The 13,299-nt window shown below is 41.4% G+C and overlaps 1 protein-coding gene across 8 annotated transcripts in view; it reads left to right on the forward strand.

The window, feature by feature from the left end:
- Positions 1 to 13,299, forward strand: part of PPFIA2 (PTPRF interacting protein alpha 2) — a 581,389-nt gene that overhangs the window by 181,914 nt on the left and 386,176 nt on the right. The gene's annotated exons all lie outside the window — the stretch shown is intronic.

Here is a 13,299-nt window from a genome sequence, read left to right on the forward strand (position 1 = left end):
GATGCTTATCTTGCTGGGATCCTATGACCCCAGCTGACTTCCTGCCCTTTGGGCAGGGGGCTGGACTCGATGATCTCCCGAGGTCCCTTCCAGTCCTAATGTCTATGAAATCTATGATCACTCTTATTTGCAGCCAGAATAAAAGGAGAGGGAGAATAGTGATTTAAGCTAAGGAGCAGTATTGGCACCAGATTAGATGCATACACAGTGTTTAGGAATGTAGGTTGTAGCTATGTTGGTCTAAAACTGCAGGCAGACAAGGTTCTCTGGGTAAATCTGATATCTTTTATTAGAGCAACTCAAATAGTTGGAAAAATTCTTCTTTGCAAGCTTTTGGGTACGAAGGGTAATTGCAAGCCAGTTAGCTACATGGGATAGCTCTAGCTCCCAGAACTGATTAAAATGTATTTGTATTGTAGCAAGATGAGACCAGCTTGCCAAATATATAGGATATTTTGGGTTACGTAGGACATAGCAGATGGATTCCAGTGTTGAATACAAATAATGTTGTTTCATAACTGTGATGTATGTATTTCGACCCCATAAATTTCCAGTTAGCACCACTGTTTAGAACAGCAGCTGATATAAATTAGTAAGAATTTGATGGTATGACACTTCAGCAGTTCATTTGACCCCATATGTTTGTACTGAGCACTGCATTGCAGCTTACAATGTAATACAGCAAACTTGACCAGTACCATTTGTTTTCTTCTCAAGCGTCCCACACCATCTAACACATTGAAGCAGCTTCAACCTATCCAACTCAGCCACTCATAAACAGTGTTTAAACTTTACCTGAATGAATCATGATTGTGACTCAAGTCACAAGTGTCTGATTTTTATTTCTAGCTATTGAACATTTGGAGCAATACCATGCTGAAAACACATACTTCTTCCCCAGTAAATTTTAAACTAACTAAGTTCCTCTTCAAGAACAGCTATATTCAGTATTTCTTGGAAACAAAACACACCCACATATACATATATAAACAGACATGCTAAAATTATTTCTATATTCCTATGTAAGTACAACTTTTTGTTCAATTTGTATTTACCATGTAAAAGTTGGATTAAATTATTTGAAGAGTCCCTGTCCTATATCTTTAATAGAAAGCAAAGTACCACTGGTTTCAATATCTCTGAAAGTGGTACAGGATCAGACATCATCTGATCTATGCCACCCACAAACTGAAGCTTATGATATTGTTTCCTTCCTTGACATTGGAAATAGAATATTTATATTGTTCATTTAGACAAAATAAACATATGGTTTACCTTTATTTTCATAAAAGTTATTAAAGTAACTGGTGTGCATATTTTTTAGAAGCGCACAGATATATCAGTTCATATCAGATCATCACAGTTAAAAAGAAAACTGACATTCTCAGTAATGAGCTTTTTTTGGCCGGTGTACCCAATTATGTCACCAATAAATGCTGAGTGCATGCATGCAGCCACAGCATGCACATGGCCTGGAATGCAGCCCGCCCTCATCCCATGTACAAATCTCGGGGGCATGTGCCCCGTCTGCCTCTTGCTCTCCACCCCCCTGCAGCTCCTGAATGAGTAACCCATGGCTCCATCCCGCACCCCGCTCCACCCCGGCTGGGCAGTGCATGCCTCTGGCCCAGCCCTACTCCCTCCGTCACGGAAGGGGCCTTGATCTGCCCCCCCCTTGCCTCTTCCCCCCACAGACTTACCAGTGGACACTGCTCTCCAAACAGCCGGGCTGCATATTGGCTATCGGATCAGTATCGGCTGATATGGGTGGTTAATAATCAGCCATCAGTATCAGCCAAAAAAAATCTTTATTGATACACCCCTAAAATTTTTGGTCCCATACAGGCTCTCTGAGTAGAACTTGCCAGTGTACAGATGTTCATTCGGTTTTTCTGGGAGAGCCTACTTGGAGCCAAATATATGTACACTAGTTACGGATGCAAAAATGTGCACACTTGCACTATCTGCCCCATCTGGGAGAAAGATCTTTCAGACTGGCACCTGGAACATCTTCCAAATTTCTCTAGAATGAATGCCTATTTGCTTGACTCCTCTATAATTAGGGGGAGGGTCAAGTAGCAACAGCTTCCCCTGTGCTCCCAGTCCAGGGATACTCCAGTTTGGAGAAAGTGGGGCATTTCTTTGCAGCTTGACTCTTTCTGAGTCTGGAGAAGGCACAGGGAGACTGGGAGGTGAGAGAACGAATAGCCAGAGACAGGGAGGGAAGGGGAGGAGTAGCTGGGCAGTGTTCCCCACTTCTCCCAGGCCAGGGGCAGCTTGGGTTGGGGAAACACAACAAGGAGCTTTACCTGCTGCTTCCTCTGTTCCTAAAGACTGGAAGAGGAGGAGCAGTGGCTGCTCCTCGTGGGAAGAAGAGGTAGGCATGGCTGCAGACTGGAATGCCTTTTTGATCTCTCACCCAGAAAGATTTTCAACACTAGAAATGAACTCCTGTGCTCACAACTGGAAACTGCCTGTGGCCAAATCAGTTTTTGAAATATTTCTTGATTTATATGTCAAATTAAGGATCTGTCTTTTTCTTTTCTTTAAGGTGCATTTAAGGCTTACAATTGTGCTCACATAATGGGAATCAGATCTTAGTTGTTTACTGGTTTCTTTCATTTAGAAGTCTAGATGAGGCAGTTCTTTTATAAGGAATTTGAAAAAATATTACTGAATTTGAAAAAAAGATTACACGGTTGATTCTTTTGAGTTTCTGAGATATCAGCATTCTGGTTTTAAAATAAAAAATCTAGGTGTAGAGGAGCTGAAGCAATTTGGCATAATTTTAATGGAAAAATAATGCCACCTTTCCCACTCTTCTTTTCCATGATCTTTTATTTTATCATTTCCTGTTTTTTTCCTAATACTGACAGAGTGATGCAGTTTGGCCTTGATTATTTTGTGTAAATTTGTAAGTATACAATTTTCTGTTTGTAATAAATGTAGAGGCCTATGCTCCACTAGCAGACTAGGACAGAAATTATGTCTCAAACCCATCATTTTATCACATCTCTGCCTTTGTCCTATAGTGACAATAATCTGCTACTGTTTCCCTACTTAAATGCACTTTCTGAGCTGTGCTAGCTACTACATTGGGGAATACAGAGAAGTTCTTCCCTACCTCTGGCTCTTTGTGACCTTTTGAATGAAGAGTTAGGAAAAGGGTATGGGTAGATGTAGTTGGTACAACATATTTATACCTTCATATCTGTACTCAAAAGCCTGGAGCGGCCTTGCATGAACATGTAGTTAAAGCTATAATTTGGCACTCTGTATTAAACAAGCTTAGTGTTGATCTACATGACATTCACTACTTTCAGGAAGAGAGAGTACCTGGCAGGAAATTATATTAGAGCTAACATATATCAGATTACACATGCTGAATCTGGTGAAGTTACATTGAAGATGAATTTGCTTCAGGAAGACCTCAAAATGTCCTGTTATAGAAGATGTGTTATTTTAAGAAGTATGTGTTTGTCTGGAGACCTCTTTCTTGCTTTTTTAGGCCTCTGTTATACCCTCTCTCATTTATTTTCTAAGTTACCTCCTGTGTTTACCCTTGCTGAGACAGGATTATGGATGATCTAAAGCCTATTTAAGTAAAGAGAGAGATCACTGATGGTTATAATGACGTTTGGATCAGACTTATATTGTCTGTAACTGAAAGAGGACATTTGTTATGCAATGGCAGTCTCTCAGTCTGTCCCCATTGCTATCTAGTCTCTCATTTATTTTTTTGCTCACTTCCAGTTCTTCCTCTTCATCTTTCAACTTTCTCTCCCTTGCTTCAGTTTCATTTAAGTGACAGATACATTGCTGTCTTTTTCCTTCTTTAATTAGAGTTTACCAACTAATAATTGGTAAGACTGAATGAGGGTCCTTGGGCAGGTCTACATCTATCTGTATATGTTTATTGACTCATTCAAGCTACTCTGACTCTGTGTAATTGATGAAGCAGATGTGACAATTCTGCCTGATCATTGGACAAATGCAATAATTCTGCTAGTATTTTCTTCCATTTCTGTTGCTTGGAAGAATGATTATAAATACAGTTAAGTGACTTTAAATGATATGAATATAGTTAAGTGACTTTAAAACTTGCATTCCAGCAGAATGGTGTATTTTTGTAAATGTTTTGTACATCATTTCACAAGGTGGTGTAAAGCAAGTAATGGAAGTTTGGTTAGTAAGTTGGTTAGTAAGCCAAGATATAGATATCTCTAAAACTAGAACAGTACTAATAATTGATGCATATAACTCTTTAGGCATTTTCAAGGACCTCTAGCCTTCTTTGGTCTCTCTGAGTTACCAACGAAGTTCGCACAGACATGGCTTCTTAAGTGGAGGGAGCCCTGGCCTCTTCTGACTCTAAGACCCTAACCTTTTAGTCTCAGAACTTCCCTGGGTATTCATAGTTTTGCCTCAGAGAGCTACCTTCCAGTTCTGTACCTGAGAGAGGGACTTTACCTTTTGATAGGGAAAATAAGCACAGCACAAACTTCCAAGGAGCAAAAAAGAGACAGTTCCTTTTCAGTAAAGGCATTTATTGAGGAAAAGGTGCTTGTCACAGGTTCTCTGCCTCCCCCATCCTGCAAGGGATTAAGCACTCCCTCTGTCTTTAGTCCAGTCTGTATAACCCAGAACAAGCCAAAGAAGCTTCTCTTTCTCCAGTTCCCTCAGCCCTAAGTCCCAAAGTTAATCTGCTGTTTACGCTCTTCATAACGTCCCCTCTTACCCAAATGATGCCCTCCCCATCCAAAATTTTCTGATTTAAAAAAAACCAAACCAAACCCAAATCCACGTTTTTCCATGATTAAAACAAAATGCTGCTATATATATATAAATTTATATATATATATATAAATAAAACTGTATAGATCTTTCCATTTACTTGTACACAAGTAAAGAACTATACACAGTAAAATGTCTACTAACTGGCATCTAAATGACTGGAATATTTTACTAACCAGAATTTCCGGCCAGCCGGAAGCTTGCACGTGGCAGCAGCTGCCACCACCACCCTGTGCTGCTGCTGCACTACCACCTCTGCCACCACTCTGTGTGCTGCCACTCCACGCACCCTGCAGCTGTCACCACTCTGCATGCAACCACTGCCCACCCTCTCTCCCCACAGCTCCACATTATCTAAAAACCCTGCCTGTTTATTTCAGATAACCAGAGTTTTGACATAACCAGCAATCCCCTTACCCCAGGGATGCCAGATAACAGAGATTTTACTGTAGGTATTAGAGGTATGTGAAGTGGGCCTCATTCAATTTGGAATCATCCTGAATCAGGGACAGTGACTCAAGTTGTTGATTTGGATCATGGTCCCCGATTCGATTCAGCTGAATCCAAATAAGAAGATTCAATGCTGATTTGGAGAATCAGCGATTTGGACATAGACACAGGTTTAAAAGTTTTTTCTACATAGCTTGAAGTAACAGGCATGGCTCATGATCACTGAGATGCTGGGGTGCATAGAGCATCCCACAGGAGTGTGGGGGATAGGGCACATGCTCAGCGACAAACCCTGAAGTGGACAGGAAGTACTTCCAGTCCATTTCTGTGTCTGCTGGGGGCCCCTGTGCCTCCCCAGCTCAGCTATCAACCACAGAGGGACTGTGGGTGCCCCCCTCTGACCCAGGAGGCACCAGTCACCAAGCCACGGGGGCACAGGGGCGCCCCCATGTGCAGACCTGGAAGTAGACCAGAAGTACTTCTAGTCCACTTCTGGGTCTGCTACCGAATGTGCTGGGGAGTTCCCCGTGCTCCTGTGGAACACTCCATGCATCCCAGCATTGCAGCACTCATGGGCCCATGCTACCTAGAGGTATGCAGAAAAAAACATTTAAAGCTGTCAATCTTTCCGAATTGATTCAGAGGGTTCTGATTCAGTTTGGAGAAATTAAAGGGTCCTCTGATTCAATTTGGACTCAGAGATTTGGCCACCGAATCAAGCCAAATGAAATCAGGGACCGAAGCTTCGCGCAGCCTTAGCAGTTGTATATATAGAGAGAGGTATTTTGTTTTAATCATGGAAATATGTGGAAACATGGTTTTTTTGTTTTTTTTTTAATTGGAAAATTTGGTATTTTTTTAATTGGAGAAAACCAGGTTCCCTGCTTATCAGCCTGTTTCACCCATTGTGATGGTTATATCAGTCTGCTTCTCTTGGTGCCTACTGGACTTCTCCTACCAAGGATGAGTACCAAGACCACTTGAAGCATCAACATGTCTATTCAGTTTTCTGCTGATGTTTGATCTCCAATTTCTCTACACAGACAGCAGGACAATTCTGGGACCTAGCAGGGACTCTATTTATCCTTCTTTCCCAGTGTATAAGCTAGTCAGGGAAACTGGCACACAACATTATTACAATGTGAACACGCTTAAAACTTGTCTCAGTGGTTTAGAAAGGAAATTTTAGATTCAAGATTAAGGAAATTTAAGTAAGCCTCAACTATTTGATCAGAGCCACTATTTGATTTTGAATGGATCTTGCAAGTTTTAATTTTAAGATTGGTGTTTTCCCCATTTTACTATTTTTTTCTGATACTATGCCACATCGTAAGTGCATTTATGAGTTGGTTGTTTCAAGGAAAACAAAACTTACCATTTTATTTAAAGAATAGGGTACCTGTGTATTTCTCTGTGTTTGTTTATACTGCAATAACAGCATGTACTGGAATACAAGGATACACCTGGAATGTGCCCCCATTTCTCTTTCCACTTCTTTTCATGTAAAGTGGGAAAAATGTTTCTTTCCCCTTGGTTACTCTTGAGACTTCAGCCCGTGAAGTGTTTAAAAGCAGCCCTGGGGCAGCCCAGAGTAGCTTTGCTGGTGCATTTCTGAATTTGAACTGTGGAAGCAGGAACGTGTAAGTTGGGTGTTTTCACACACTCTTCTTGCTGGCTCCTACTACCAGACTTGCCTTTTAAGGCACAGAGAAAAGGAATAATGAAGGCAGCCATAAACAACCCTGACAGTTTTCTAGTATTTAATCTTACATTATCTACATGTGAAGCAGTATTTCTGTTACTTGTTTTTAGTGTGTCACATCAGGCAATGTCTTTATTAGATTTAAACCAATAATATTTAAGAGGGTGTTTAAATTTTATATTTCTACCACTATATTATGCATGTAACAATAAGGGGAAGATGTGCAGTGAGATCTGCAGAGACCAGTGATTCCACCAAATGTATTGATTTTAAAATTGAAAACCTGTTTCCCCTGATACATTTCTTGCTTTAGTGCTTTGTGTTAATAAATTATTAGGTATGGTGAGTCTTAGTTTTAATAGTCTGATACTGGCCAGAATAATCATGGCATACTGTATGATAATTATTAATCCTTATGGTAACATTTTATTTTTACTGTATTTTATTCTCTTAATAGCAACATAATTTAATTTACAAATGAAATGTAATTGTTTATTCTGAAAAAATAGATTTTTTCTCTACAAAAATAGATTTTTTTCTCAAATAGGATGCTATGTAAAAAAAGTAATAGTAATCTAAGGGTCTTATGACATGTTACCATTAGGTCATACTAACAGCACTTGAAATGTGAATGTCCATATGTTAATCAGAGGAAACTCAGGCTAAGTCCCTCTGAGCATCTCAGTTATACAACTTTCAGTAAGGAGTATCAGTGGTTTGTGCAATCCAAGTTATGCTGCTCTTGATGGGGATAAGATGAGCAATTTGCATCCTGCAGCATCCCAAGTTGCTCTGCTCTCAGTGCCTCCCCTTCCTTCCCCCTCTCCCCTGGCAGTCCTACTCTTCACCTCCATTCTTCCTTTTCTCTGTGCTTCAAAAGGCATGTCTACACCAGGTTGGCAGCATGTAGCAGCAATAATACATTAAAGCATCCAACGTGCACACTCCTGCTTCTACCCTTCAAAATCAGAAATGCACTAGTTAAGCTGCTCTGGATTCCTGGAAGGTGCTGCCCAGGGAGTGGTACTTTCCAGAGGAAGTCAGGGTCCTGCCAGTGCCAGGATGATGGTAATGGTCTGCTCCCAGCTGTGCTCCCATGCCAGGAGAATGATTACTGAAAGTGTGTGCATGTGTGTGACATGTTCCTGTCCTTCCACATGAAGCAGGGGGGAATGTTATGGAGCTCACTGCCTCCACATTACTGCCACCTCAGTCCCCCTCCTTGTGGCTCCAGGCTTTCGCTTCCCCTGCCAGTGTGAAGCCACAGCTGCCAGGAGGCAGATTAGCACAGCAGGAGTATAGAGTATGCTTCCCCTCTACCAGGTGCTCTATGCTCCCTTCATGCAAAACCTATGCTGACAGCTTCAGCTCTGCACTGGTAGAGGAAGACAGAGCATGAAGCCACAAGTGAACATAAAAGCAAACCCTGTGTTCTCACTGCCCTGGCCCCTAGTGGCTCCATGTCCTGGCTTCTCCTATAAATGTACAGCTGTAGCCTCTCCACAGAGAGTCTGGAATTCAGAGCATGGAGTTGCCAGGAAGGGAGTTTGTACAGTGGGAGCATGGAGCTGCCTCTCCTGGTTCCTGTATGTTCCCACTGCAGCCCTTTCTTTGCTCCCAGCCCCACAGACCCTAGTCATGTGGTATGCTAGCTAATGCAGAGGTGTCTGTATCTCCAATTTCACTGGGACAGGCAGACAGAAGAGTATGTGCTTAGGGCTTTTGGAGCTAATCAGCAAGTCATCTGGTATTGTCCCTCCTTTCCTTCCTAGGAAAACACTGTTTAAGAAGAGCTTGAACTAATGAGACAGGCTTTTATTTTGCTTATGGACTGATAAACGTTGTGTTATCAGCTCCCTGCTGCTTTCTTCACCTGTCAGGTTTGCTGCAAGCAGTATGAAGAAGCAGAGAGAGGGAGATTGAAAAGCTCAACATCATCAACAGATGCATGCAGTGTATACCCCCTCCCCACCCCACCCCCGAGTGCTAAAACCTGGGACTGTGCAGGCCAGTGTGGGGGTTTAAAACCCTCCCTAATCCGAGCATCCTGCTGGGGCCTGGCCATGCCCTCCCCCCTCAGCTCAGCAATGTGGAAGGGAATGGAAGGCTGCTCTAGTGTCCCCTGGCTCCTAGCCTGAGCCACTGCAGGCGTGTGCTTGCATTTGTTCAGTCCAGAGGGAATGTCTGTTACAAACTGATTGAATCTAGGCAGGTTAGATCCCCTTAGCACAACCTTTGACCTGATGTGGAAAAAGAAATGCAAGTATCTCTTTTTTTCAGGTAGCCTCTATATTTTATTTCCTATGACAACTGGCTTCATTGAGACTATACTTTGGAAGGAAAGCAGACAAAGTCTTGTAGAGGAAAAAGGCACCAAACTGAGGATTAGTTAGACAGTGTTGCTTGCAGTGCCTCCAGCAGAAGTTATATGAGAAAGACAATGCATTGTACTTAAGTTTAGGAAAAATTGTGGAACACTAACTTGGAAAGTCTGGGAATGCAGATTGTTAAGGTAAAAAGAGAAATCTTAAAATCATCGCAAATGAATATTTTGTTTAGAAATAATCTGTTTAACTAAACAAAACAGAGCGCTATGTTGGCCAGCAGGATCAAAAGTGTGTTGTGTCCTCTTCCATTTACCGGTAGAAGTGAAGCAGCTGTGAACATTCATTGTCATGGAAGGAGGGTCCTTTCATAGTTCCTATAGGAACTGCTTTTCATTAAGGGCCCGGTAGTGGCAGAAATGATCCATCCCTGACTCTTGAAAACCTACAATTACTACTAGCACATAATCTTCCTTTCCTTTCCTTCCCTCCTTCTCCATCCTCCCCCTTCCCCCACCCACTCTTTTCTCTTTCCTTCCCATGAAAGTTACATCTACCATGAAGTTGTCAGCAGAGAAAACAAGTATATCTTATAGCTGGGAAAGATAGTTTGGTGTCAGGGCTGACTGTAAGTTTGAGTTTGTAGATGTCTGTAAGAACAGTATCAACATGTAGTAAACATAGGTCAACATTTCTGTTTGGAACATAAGCAATACAAATGTAAAATTCAAATTTGATGGGGGGAATATTTAATTCTATTTTTGTAAACCTGTGGTTAGCACTCTTCTCTTATGAACAGCAATAAATGTAAGATTTTGCTGTGTGTTCAGACTACTAGATCATTTTTATTTGTGAGTTCATGCAGCATAGCTCTGTGTTTGTTGCAGTCACATTCATGTATGTATTCAAACAGCCACAGCTTGTGACTGACATCAGGCTCATCAGCATTTCCTGCATATAAATCATGCCTTCTAAGTTGATTGTAAGGGGGGCAGGTGATGTTTTTTTTTTTTAATGGAAGAATTAGCTGAATAAATCCAGTGTTGTGCTGCTAATATAAGAATTGAATTTAAAAGGCTATTGTAGGCCTAAGGGAGTTGGCAGTGTTCAATTAAATGAAAACCATATCTAATTCTAAATAGCTAACAAAACCAGAGACATAATTAGCATGGATAACCAGAAATAATGGGATTAGGAATGAAAAATTACACATTATGACTCTGATCCAACAATTCCCTGTATAAATACTGCCGTGCAGCCATACATAGTGAGTTTCAGGGCCCAAAACAAGAAAGGGTCAGTGGATTGTCAGTCTCTGGTGTGTGTATGTATGCATACAGTGTGCAAAGACTCACGTACAGGCACATGTATTTAGAGATGTATCAAGGAAACCATCTTCTGATTCTAAATGTTCTTTTTCAAGTCTGTTGGGATTTTCTCATTCCTATTTTGTGCTCCTTATCTTAGGAGTGATGCAAAACTCTATTAGGGGTGGACACAAGTACATTTGGAGCTGTTTGAAAAAAGGAACATTTCAGAAAGACAACAGCTTTTAATTGTTAGGTGTGAACAAGAGGAGAATGAAAAAAAATGCAGCAAAAGCTCTCCAACATGAACAGTGCTTCATCCAGGGTTAAAGTTTGAGTGGTTTTACTATATTTGCATCATTCTCTGCTCATTCACATGTAACATTTAGCACATAACAGCTGCTGACCTTCTGAACCAAGTCGCATTTGAAGCAGTTCCAAATGCACATGTGTCCATGCCCTTATGTGTTATGGCTATAAATACTGAGCTATTTTGTGTGAGAGAACATAAGACTTGACTGTGAACAATTTTTATTTCATATTCAAGTTTGTCTCCAACTGACTTATCAAATTAAAAATGACAAAAGCAAAATGTAATCTTTATGCTTTAAAGCAGTATACGCTGTTTATATACCTCCAATAAGAAAAGTAAGCGATATATATACTTATGTAACACGGTGCCCCTGTCAAGTCTTGTTGGATTTCCCTTTTTTGGGGGATCAGCTTTCCCCCACAGACACACTTTACTCACCTGCCATGACTTGATGTTACTTGTTTCTAAAGGAAGGGGGAGGCTGACCCACAGGTTCGCAGACAGGCTCCAGGCTCATTGCCCATAGGATAATGAGGTGTTCTCTTACATGCAAAAATGCATGCTCCTACCTCCCCTTTACATGCCCCATGCCTCACAAATGTTTTATAATTTTCTCTTTATGTTGGGGTCTCTGCCGCTGTGGGCTTACCCCCTCTCTCTCTGGCTAGGCCTGTCAGTCAAAACCAACTAATCCAGGTATGACTCCAAGGCTCTAGCTCTCTAACTTGCTCAGTCTCAAGGCCCTCTGTTCCATATTCTCTGCAACACCAGGCCTACTGGCCCTTCTACACTGCGCGCCCCTGTGGCGCCCGGCTGTTGGGGCCTCAGCTCCCTCCAGCTTTTCCCCTCTTTCTGTAGTTAGGGCCTTTGCCTAAGTCCACCCACTAGGACCTGTCTTCAAGGCTCCTATCTTCCCTTCAAGTGACTTTGGGTTCATGGCCCTAGTGCTGCACCCCTAGTGCAGCAGGGCTCCTTGAGCCCTCTATCATGGCACTCTTTGGCACTAATGAGGCCTCCTCCACCCCTACAGCCTCAGTCACAAACCACTGGCTTTTTAACATCAAACGTAAACCATAGGCTTCTATGGCAATATAATGAAAATAATAATAATAAAAAGTAAGATGGGCAAAGTGCCCACTTACTTTGTGTGATTGTGCTTCTATCTCATAGCGTGGTGTATTCTTCCCAAAGAGGCTGCTGCAGCTGCTTCATAGTCATTAGGAGTCTCCCTCCCTGGCCTTCTCCACTTGAAGTTTATATGGTTCTGGCCTTCCCCTTCCTGTCACCTGACCAGCTGGCAGGGCTCAATACTTAACCCCTGCTTGACCGGCCAGCCGCTCCTAGAAGGATCTGGTTTTAAAGGGGCTGGCCTGTCTCTTAATAACATGGCCAGGATTTTCTGTTACAAGGCCGCCCTGCTTCCTAGTAACAGGGCTAGGGTTCTCTGTTACAACTTGCAAGGCAGCAACACAGGAATTGACGTTTTGCAGGCTCATGCTTAATGAAATGAAATATATATTTCAAATTAGCATATTCATAATCTCCTTACATTCTAATTTTTGCCCTTTTGAGTATTTATAAATATTTCTGTTCAAATAGTGTACCTATAAATACGTTTGATCTGAGTTTATGGTTTTTTAAGGCCTTCTCTCCTGAGTGAAAAGTCCTCTTTAAATCATTAGGGACTATATTTGAGTAATGAGCACAGAAGCAGGCCCAATAAAATATAGTTCTTCATGCACAGTAATAATTAAATCTTAGTTCTGTGATGCTTTTGTGCATGGATATAAGGTCAGAATTTATGTTACTATTGAAAACTGAGTCAAGCTTATATAATCAGAGTACTTTAATATATCAGAAAATTAATTCCTAACTCATTTTCTCCAGGATAAATTGCTATTAAAATGACATGCACGGGGTATTAAATTTTGTTTTGTTTTTCTGTTTTGGGTAGTACAGTTCTGTGTTTGAGATGGTATCATTCCTACTACGGCAGATGTATTCTGACACATAGTAGATGAGGTTGTGATTATGTAACAAAAATATAGCTGCTAAACCAAGCTGTTTGGTTTTGATTGTTCAGAGTTGTCATAAACCATTGAGTAAGCTTTAATTGGTTCAAATTATGGTGTCACATCACTTTACCAAAGTTCCCTAGCTTGACACTTGCTAGCCTGTTATTTTTGGGTCTTATCATACTTTAATTGTGGTCTCTGAAGCCTTCTTTGGTCTATGAAGCAGCAGCACTTTTTTCTTTAGCCTTCCCATCACACTTCTTAGGCATGTGCTTTCTGTTTATTACTCCTTTAGCTGAATAACTACCTTTGTCTGTGCAAAAATGGAATCTATTGGCCCAGTTGCCATAGCTTCTACACCAGAGCTGAAACCCTCCTTCCTGACTTCCCAATA

This window comes from Crocodylus porosus, unplaced genomic scaffold (genome assembly GCF_001723895.1).
Source record: "Crocodylus porosus isolate Cpor-Errol unplaced genomic scaffold, CroPor_comp1, whole genome shotgun sequence".
NCBI lineage: Eukaryota > Metazoa > Chordata > Crocodylia > Crocodylidae > Crocodylus > Crocodylus porosus.